We start from the raw sequence: 10,153 nt of genomic DNA on the forward strand, positions 1-10,153 counted from the left end.
TTTAAGTTAATTAAAATACAAACAATGCGATTGAGTTGTTTCTCGAATAACAACACTTTGAGAGAGAGAGAGAGAGAGAGAGAGAGAGAGAGAGAGAGAGAGAACAATATTCATTTTGAAAAACTGCTTATTCGAATATTTTGTATTTCGATCAACTGTAAATTCGAACAATTACACATTGGAACTATTGTTTCGAATATTTAGTTTTCGAAAAAAAAAAAAAAAAAAAAACTTTTGGAACAATTGCCTTTCGAATAAAGGTTCTTCGAAAAATTGTCCGCACACAATCCATTCCTATATTTAGTCTAATTCCCGAGCATGGAATCAATCTGCACATCTTCTTCGAAACATCGCTCATTTGAAGACAGCAAAACGAGGTCACAATTATGGACAAAGTAAGATGACGGCGCACAACTAATGACTTCAAATAATGAGATTCACGATAATGAAGAATGGTACTATGTCATAGTTGACACGGTGGGTATGAAGAACTAATGACCTTATACGCTGCCTGGGAATTAGGGTAGGCCTGTCCTACCTACTATTACATGATATTCCTTGTGTGTATGGGCCTTACTACTGATGAGGCCAGGTGATGTCTTCCCACTAGGAGGCAATTGAAGTGCTGATTTCCATTTTATGGGTATTGAAGAAATTCCTGGTATTCAGCTTGTTTCTTTATTACTCATTACATCCTGCAAAACATTTTTCCCAGGCTTAGTCTTCTGGACCTGGTTAATTTACTTAGTTTTCAGAACTCCTGGACTAGATCCCTGGACTAGATCCCTTGCAAGGGATAGATAATCATTTGTATTAATAATTTGGTAAAATAGCCAAAATGAAAGGGTGGACCGGTTGCGTCCTTCTCACACGAGAGCATTCGTGATTCTTACATGTGTTGCTAGTGTTACCAAATTGCAGACGAAAAATTCAGGACAGCGTTCCCAAACTCAAAGCGAAAGATAAACAAAACAAGGAACTGGCTACACTGCCACGCACTCGTGTCCAAAACAAAAACGAAAACATTTTACAGTTCCAATCACTTTCACAACAGCATTGTAAAGATATTAGAGGAGGATGATGAATCAATTCTAAATAAAATCACCAATAATTAAAGGAATATTTGTCCCATTACATATATCTATGATGTGATAGATAAAAAACAATTAAATGTTATTAAAAAAATAATTAAATGTTATTAAAAATGTTTATAGACTTTAAAAAGGAGAGAGGAGAAATATCTGCTTCATCTCCCAAAATATCACAAAGGATTTACCCCTAAAATATCTCTCTTTCTCTCTCTCTCTCTCTCTCTCTCTCTCTGGTTAAAATATCTGGGGCAAGCAACCAGAATGTGCTCCACTGTTAGCATCTCGCCACTGCAAGCACACTCTGGGAGGCTGCCCCTTCTAAAATAAACTGATGGGTCAAATAAGTGTGCCCAATCCTCAGTCTGCTTAAACTATTTCTGTTCGTCTATCAGACTGGAAAGACGAAGGCTACGGCAAAATATTATTTCTAATATTTCTGTACTTTCTATTATTGGCAAGATGAGGAGAAGTCCATCTTTCTTGCCATTTGCTTAAAATATAAGACCTAAAAGGACCTTTTAGATCTGTATGAGGCACTTTACTAAAGGCTGTTTCTGATGAGACACGCAGCTTTCGCTTCCCTATCTGCCACCTCGTTTCCGCAAATCCCCACATGTGAAGGGACCCAACAGAAAGAGACAGATTTACGCAAATAATACAAATGGAAGAGCGATTCCTGAACTTTTTGAAGTAACGGATGGAAGCTATTGAATTTTTTAATAGCTTCTAAAGTGCTTTTGGAATCAGAGTAAATGACAAAATTAGTGTCGCTACTTGAACAACTATATCCAGGGCAGAGACTATGGCTGTTAATTCTGCTGTGAATATGGATGCAATGTCAGGTAGTTTAGCTGTGTTTGCTGTATCACCAAGGATAACTGCACAGCCAACACCACTATCTGACTTTGATCCATCCGTATATATTTTTGCCACATTAGTATGGACAGTTTCGTGCTCCAAGAATTTTCCCCTAATCTCTTCCTCAGGACAGTCTTTTATGTTAAATGCTTTTTTGAACACGGATGCTTCTGGAATAAGCCATGGAAGATACACAGGATGTTTTACTTCCATGACTTTCTGGGATTTAAGAGGATTTACCCTAACATCTTCTTTATTTAGTCTAACTTGGAATGGTCTAGAGGCTCTTATACCAGAAAAGACCCGTGAGTCTGCTTCCCTCAGCACCTGGAAGGAGGGATTTTTGGGAGCACTTTTAATTCTAGCCATGTACCTTAATCCTAGTTCTTGCCTTCTCAGATCAAGGGGAAGTTGGTTAGTATCAACATATATGCTTTCAACAGGCGAAGTTCTAAAAGCCCCTGAGCATATTCTCAATCCCATATTGTGTACAACGTCCAATTCCTTCAGCCTGGTTTTGCAAGCTGAGGAATAAATCTGACAGCAATAGTCTAGCTTGGATCTACACAACGAGTCATATAGTCTCAGCAGGGATTTTTTATCAGCTCCCCAACTAAATCCAGAAACTACCTTTAAAATATTCAGAGATTGTTTAACTTAATCTTTAAGGCATTTATGTGGCTGGCCCATGTCAATTTCTGGCCAATGGTCATTCCCAAAAATTTTACTTCCTTTTCATAAGGATTGATAGATCCTTTTAAACTAAGTGTGGGAACCTCTTCCACATGCTGGCACCTAGTATATCTTACAGAAACTGTTTTAGAGGAGGAGAATTTAAAACCATTCTCATCAGCCCACTTTGTAATAACACATTAACAGACCTTTGCAGATGTTTACATACTGACGAGGCATCATATCCTGTGCAGTATATTGCAAGGTCGTCAACAAAAAGCGAGCATTTAACAGGTGATGATATTTGTTGGACTATACTGTTTATTGCCACTGAAAAAAAGTGTTACACTTAAAACGCTTCCTTGTGGAACACCCTCCTCCTGCACAAAAGGTTGGGAGAGAGTGTTGCCCACTCTAACCTTAAAAAATCTCTCTGTTTAAAAGGAGTATAAAAATTTAATCATTCTTCCACATATGCCCATCTTGTGCAATTGTTTCATGATGTCAATTCTCCAAGTAGTGTCATATGCTTTCTCAAGGTCGAAAAATATGTGAATAGTCTGACATCGTTTGGCAAATCCTTGCTGGATTTGAATGGTCAGCCTCAGCAAGGGATCAAGGGTGGAACAATTTTTCCTGAAACCAAATTGAAATGGAGATATTAGTCCTTTGGTTTCCAGGTGCCAAACTAATCTGGTGTTTATCATTTTTTTTCATCAGCTTACACACACAGCTGGTAAGAGCTATTGGTCTATAGCTGGTGGCTTGGGAAGCGTCTTTATTAGGCTTTTACATGGGAACAATTATAGATATTTTCCAGTCCTTGGGTAAAATTCCAGTTTCCCATATTTTGTTTATAATCTTGAGTAGATACTTTTTGGCATCATCTCGGTGTTTAAGCATTTCATATAAAATTGAATCACCCCCTGGAGCTGTTGATTCAGTTGAAGAGAGTGCCTCCCGAAATTCTCTTGAGGAAAATTTGTGGTTGTATGGTTCAGATTTTCCCGATTCAAATTTCAGTCATTTCAGCATTCCGAATTCTTTGAAATTCTAGAGAATAATTGTCAGGGCTGGAAACTTGAGAAAAGTGTTTTCCCAGTTCATTGGCAACTTCAGTGGGCTCTGTGATCAGAGTGTTATTGACTTTTAATGAGGGTAATGGTGACGCAACAAATTTTCCACTCAGTTTCCTGATTTTGCGCCACACCACTCTCAATGGAGTTTTGGAATTGATTCCATTGATATAGTAAAGCCAACTTTCTCTTTTGGCTTTCTTGTAAAAGCGCCGCTGCTTGGCTAACACACGATTATAGATTAATTTAGACTGAGGGGAGCCACTAGTTTTGTATCGTCGGTAGCACTTACTAGTGACTTTCCTCAGAATACCACATGTCTTATTCCACCAGGGAACTGCAGGTCTACGAGGTTTACCTTTTGTCTTGGGAATCAAGCCCTCAGCACTCTTCAGAGTGGATTCAATGAAGTAGTCATAGGCATCCAGGTGAGAATGAATGACTCAAAAAAAAAAAAAAAAAAAAAAAAAAAACTCCCTATCTGATTGACTCCCTTTACTGAACTTGTCCCAGTCAGCATCCTCTACCTTCCACTTAGGTAATGTTTCAGATGGAGCATTTACAACATATTTCAGATGGATCGGGTAATGATCACTTCCATTCAAATCTTCATTAACAGACCAGTTAAAGTCAAGGTGGATATATGTTGAGGAAATACTAAGGTCCAGTGCAGAGAGATGATTATTATGAATGCTGTGGAAGGTCATTGACCCATTATTATATAGGGCAACATCATTCGTGTCAATAAGGTCCTTGATTATTTTCCCTTTGCTGTCTAAACACCGACTTCCCCAAAGGGGGTTCTGGGCATGAAAATCTCCTAATAAGAGAAAAGGAGCAGGAAGTTGGTCAATCAAGGACTGAATATCTCCAATGTTAAAAAAAAGGTCTGGTGGGAGGTATAATGAACAAACCGTTATCCTCTTGTCTAATATGACTGAGACAGCAACAGCTTGTAGAGTTGTATTTAAGTGTATTGTGGAGTGTTGCAGAGATTTATTAACAATAATTGCAGCACCTCCATGGGCATGATCACCAATTGGGGGAAAAGAGTTCAAAATAGCATAATCAAGTCCAGGATTATAAGGAGAGTTACCTAACATAGTCTCCTGCAGGCATACAATCCCTGGATTAAATTCATGCATTAAAACTTTAAAGTCTTCTGTCCGGGCTCTGAGACCCTTACAGTTCCACTGAAGGACATCGAACTTGAATGTTATAGTGGTAAAATGTACTACTTCCCACTCTTGATCCCTTTTCATCTTTATTAGAGATGAAGGTTCTTGGCTGACAAACAGATTTCTGAATTCGAGGCTGGTGCTCAGGATTTTTACTGTGATTCTGTGCATCACTACTGCTATTAGTCTTAGGGTGGCAAGAGTGGTGAGAACTCCCATGTCTTTGAACTAGATCTGCTTTTGGAACTACCTTCCTTGGCGGAGAGATCTCTTCCAGAACACTGTACCCATTTGAAGTTTTTATGATAAAACTTTCATTATTCGGGGACGTGTTTCTTATACGCTTCCTGGTGGTGTGGCGGGATCACAAGCTAAAAAAAACAAGTGCAAAACCCTCCCCACATTAACCTAATCGATCCATCTGCCAAACCCACCCACAGTCACACTTTCTTCTTCACTCAACAAATACAGCAGGACAATTGGCCTACACCTATACAGAACAAAACAAAAAAAACAAAACACATGTACCTACCAACACTATACAAAAACAAATGGAAAAACAAAATATATGTACTTACCAATCAATTCAGTTACTCCGGGCTATCCTGTGCTGTCCGCTGGTCGAGGTCACAGAGATATAAACAACAACAACACAAACAACAACAACCAAGAACCACAACACCACAACCCAACACAACAACATCCAAGGACTACAACCCAACAACTACAAGGACAACAACAACACAACCACCAAAGAAAGAACACAACCACAACTCAACAACAACACAAACAGCAACCAAGGAACACAACCAAAACAAAACAAAAAAAAAAAACAAAGCAAACAACCAAGAAACACAACCACAACCTTACGACTATAATAACAAATCAGTAACACCCAAAACTCAAATAACTCACAATGCCTTCAAAGAACTGCTTCCCACACTATTAACTGTCACCAGTTCTGACTAAAGACTGACTAAAAAAAAATCAGAACTCTGATCTCTACCAGCAGACAACCCAGCCAGAACTCACTAACAGCCAATACAGTCGTTAACTATCCATACAGCAATTACACCCTCTCTCTCTCTCTCTCTCTCTCTCTCTCTCTCTCTCTCTCTCTCACACACACACACAGACGTTGTCAAATGGACCTACATAACTCCTCCATATTTCCTCCCCTGTTACATTTGACAACGTCTCCTTTCACTCACAACACCCACACTAAATAGCCTTCCGCAACACCCACGGATGCTCAGATGCAGGTCCCCTGGATCTCGTTTGAGGGCCCTCATACACACTCTCAGTTACACCGCCATCAACTTCTCCCAGATCACTTCCAGTCAGACTACCATTACTATCTCCCTCACTACCATCCATTTACACTCCTGCCAAAACTCCCACCAGAGCTCATTCATACTGCCAACTAATGGCTAACCATAACCACCTGATTCCCTTCCCGGTGAAACTTCACTAAACCCTGTCAATTCAAACCCACACACACTATATGTATCATTCCTCCCCTCAAAGTCATCTGTATCACATGCCTTATCCACCATTTTACCCTAACACTAACCCCTCTATCATGCAGCTAAGTTTCTCCTTTTTCATTCTCTTTCCTTACCTTCTTCCGCTTCTTCCATACTCAACCAATACTAACTGCCGATCTTCCAGACCCATTTTTGCTCACTGACACTCGGCTCACATTTTTATTCACCCTCAACCACTCACTCATTGCATTCTCCCGAACATACTGCCACACACTAGAGGACCCACCCACTGAATCCCCTTAACACCTAGTTTCCCGAACTCCCAGCCTGACTCCTCTTTCGCCTACACACACATGCAACGTGACCTTCCACATTCCACATCAACACATTTCGCACGCTGGTTTTCTTTACACATTCCTAAGGCATAATGGCCCGTTCTTCCCGCAGTTTTTTGTTGCAAACAAAAACTATGTTCTACGGGTACCCCGACATCCACTAGCTATGTGCCCTGCCTGTCCACACACCTATAACATTTAATATCCCTATCTTTCTTACACTCACCCACCAAATGCTCTGTTTGCCCACACCCAAAGCACGCTCCTAACGCCCAACGACATTCATTCTTCCTGCGTCCTGGCTTACCACATCTATAACACTGATCTCGCTCACGACTAACTGACCCTACTCTTCCAACACTCGCACCTACTATCTCTTTTAGGGCTAACTACACTCACATTACTTGTTGCCTAATGCTCCTATCTACCATTCGCTCTGCCATTCATCTCGGGCCTTCCAAAACTGCCTCCCTATAGCTTCTAAACTCTGGTACAACCTCATCTACTTCAGTCCTAACACTAACACTTCTACTCTCTTTCATACACCTATCTAACTCGTAATCCTCTACTATTTCTAAAATGTCATTCCATGTTAACCTTTCATTCGTCCATTGCATTTTCTCCTTACGTTTCAGATTTATAAACTCATATACTCTCTCTGGTACAGTCATTTATCCCTTTGTCCCCAAACTTTTTCCTGGCTAATGTTTCTAACCTACAGACATAACATCGACAACGACTCGCCAACAATTCAGTTCTTGCCTCTTCAAAATCTTGTCTTTCTCCTATATCTAACTCTACTCTTTATCCTCTTTGCCTGTTCTACAATCCTAGCTTTTACACTCTCATACGGCACATTCCCTACACTCATAATTACCCTATAAATATTCAACAAAAATCCCGTCAAAAAGCTACCTAACTCTCTTGCCCAGACTCTCTTGTTATCCCATACTTTGCCTCACAATACCTCTCATATTCCTCAAAAAAGTCCCCCATGTCCCTACTATCATATTCCTCGTATTGTGCACTCAGGGTACCATCTCTCATATACAGCCTTATTCGTACTTCCCGCCTCACTCCGCCACTCTCACTTTCGCTACTTCCATTCTGACCGCTCTTTCCCTCTTCCGAATACAGCGAATCCACTTCCATACCCCTGACTAACGCTCTTTTTACCCTTCTTCTTTCTACCTACTGTTTCCACTCACCGCTATCCAAATCACTCTCACCCCTTTCCCCAATGTATTCTGACCTAGCCTCATCCTGTCCATCACCCTTACTAATTCTCTTCCCCCTTAGTCTTCTTCTTTTCCTCAGCCACTTCTTATTCTTGTCCTCAGGTTTATCCTTATCCTGTGTCTTCCCCTTCTTTCCCTTACCTATCACAACCAAATCACCTTCGTCACTCGTACTCTCATCTACTCGCTCTTTCGCTTCCTTTACCACTTCTGGCCCATCACAAGACCCAGTGGGTCTACTTCCTACAGCTCCCTCTCCCATTGAATAACCCTTCATCATTTCCTGCATCAATCTTTGCACTGCATTCATCATTACCGAACGTTTTCGTCTCCATTTTCTCAACCAGTCTCTCTTCTGCTCCTTTCACCTCTTCTTTCATTTCCACTTTCGCACTCCTTAGCATTCCTCTCATTTCCTCTAACTCGCTCTTCAGCTCCTCACACTCAACCCTCAACCTCTCATTTTCCACTTCCAACCTTCCCTTAGCTTCCCTCGCCAACCGTAACTCCTCCTTCAGCCTCTCTATCTCCTTCAACCCTTCCATCCTCACTTATCCACCAATCACACAACTCAATACCCCAATTGCCCTGCAGCTGCCGCACCAACAGTCCCTGTTTGAGTGCCAAAAAATAATGTGGCGGGATCACAAGCTAAAAAAAAACAAGTGCAAAACCCTCCCCACATTAACCTAATCGATCCATCTGCCAAACCCACCCACAGTCACACTTTCTTCTTCACTCAACAAATACAGCAGGACAATTGGCCTAAACCTATACAAAACAAAACAAAAAACAAAACACATGTACCTACCAACACTATACAAAAACAAATGGAAAAACAAAATATATGTACTTACCAATCAATTCAGTTACTCCGGGCTATCCTGTGCTGTCCGCTGGTCGAGGTTACAGAGATATAAACAACAACAACCAAGAACCACAACACCACAACCCAACACAACAACATCCAAGGACTACAACCCAACAACAACCAAGGACAACAACAACACAACAACCACCAAAGAACACAACCACAACTCAACAACTACACAACAACAACCAAGGAACACAACCACAAAACAACACAGCAAACAACCAAGAAACACAACCACAACCTAACAACTATAATAACAAATCAGTAACACACAAAACTCAACTAACTCACAATGCCTTCAAAGAACTGCTTCCCACACTACTAACTGTCACCAGTTCTGACTAAAGGCTGACTCAAAAAAAACTCAGAACTTTGATTTCAACCAGCAGACAACCCAGCCAGAACTCACTAACAGCCAATACAGTCGTTAACTATCCATACAGTAAATACACTCTCTCTCTCTCTCTCTCTCTCTCTCTCTCTCTCTCTCTCTCACACACACACACACACACACACACACAGACGTTGTCAAATGTAACTCCATAACTCCTCCATAGTGGACGCAGCTGTAGTTTTATCATGTTTCTTAGTGACTGTGATAATTGATGGATCCAAGCTAGATCTCTAGTTTGGACCACTCTTTTGGTTGCTTCTTGGTGAAATTATTATTTGTGGACGTTTGCAAACTTTGCCTAGGGGCTGAATTTGCAACCGTTACATTTGTTTCAACTTGGGAGGATAAATTGTCCTTGCTTTTGGAAGAACAATTTTTAGTATTGGGCTTCAAAGCACTTGCTGACATAAGTTTCGATTATTTTCTTTTAAAGTTTGCAAGGGAGGAAAAAACAGGGGTTTCCGCTGGGTGATTACTGTTAGATTCAATTACTGGTGGCCTCTCATTGCTAGAGCTCTTCATCCATCAACTTTATTACCAACGCATAGGTAGAGTTTGCACTCTTGTCTGCCAACACGTCTTGCTCAAATCTGTATCTGAGGCAAGTCCTAATGCTTGAAAAGTGATCAACCTTGCACTGGAAACAAAAGGGGCTGCTTCACACTTGTCTAAATTGTCATGCTCAGCTGAGCACACAGAACATCTCTTATTGTTTCCACATGAGTCTTGAATGTGGCCATATTCGAAACATTTGCGACATTGTTTAGGGTTTCTTTTATATTTTTTGACTTGCATCCTCTCATGGCCAACATTGATGGTATCAAGCAAGTAACTGGAGGAGAAGGTTAAAAGCATAGCTGCATCCCCTCCCAATTTTTCTTACATGAGATACACAAGGAGGGCGCCTTAGGGGAATCTCCTCCTCATTAAAAACATGCAAGTCTCTGGAA

Source organism: Macrobrachium nipponense, chromosome 45 (genome assembly GCF_015104395.2).
Source record: "Macrobrachium nipponense isolate FS-2020 chromosome 45, ASM1510439v2, whole genome shotgun sequence".
Lineage (NCBI taxonomy): Eukaryota > Metazoa > Arthropoda > Malacostraca > Decapoda > Palaemonidae > Macrobrachium > Macrobrachium nipponense.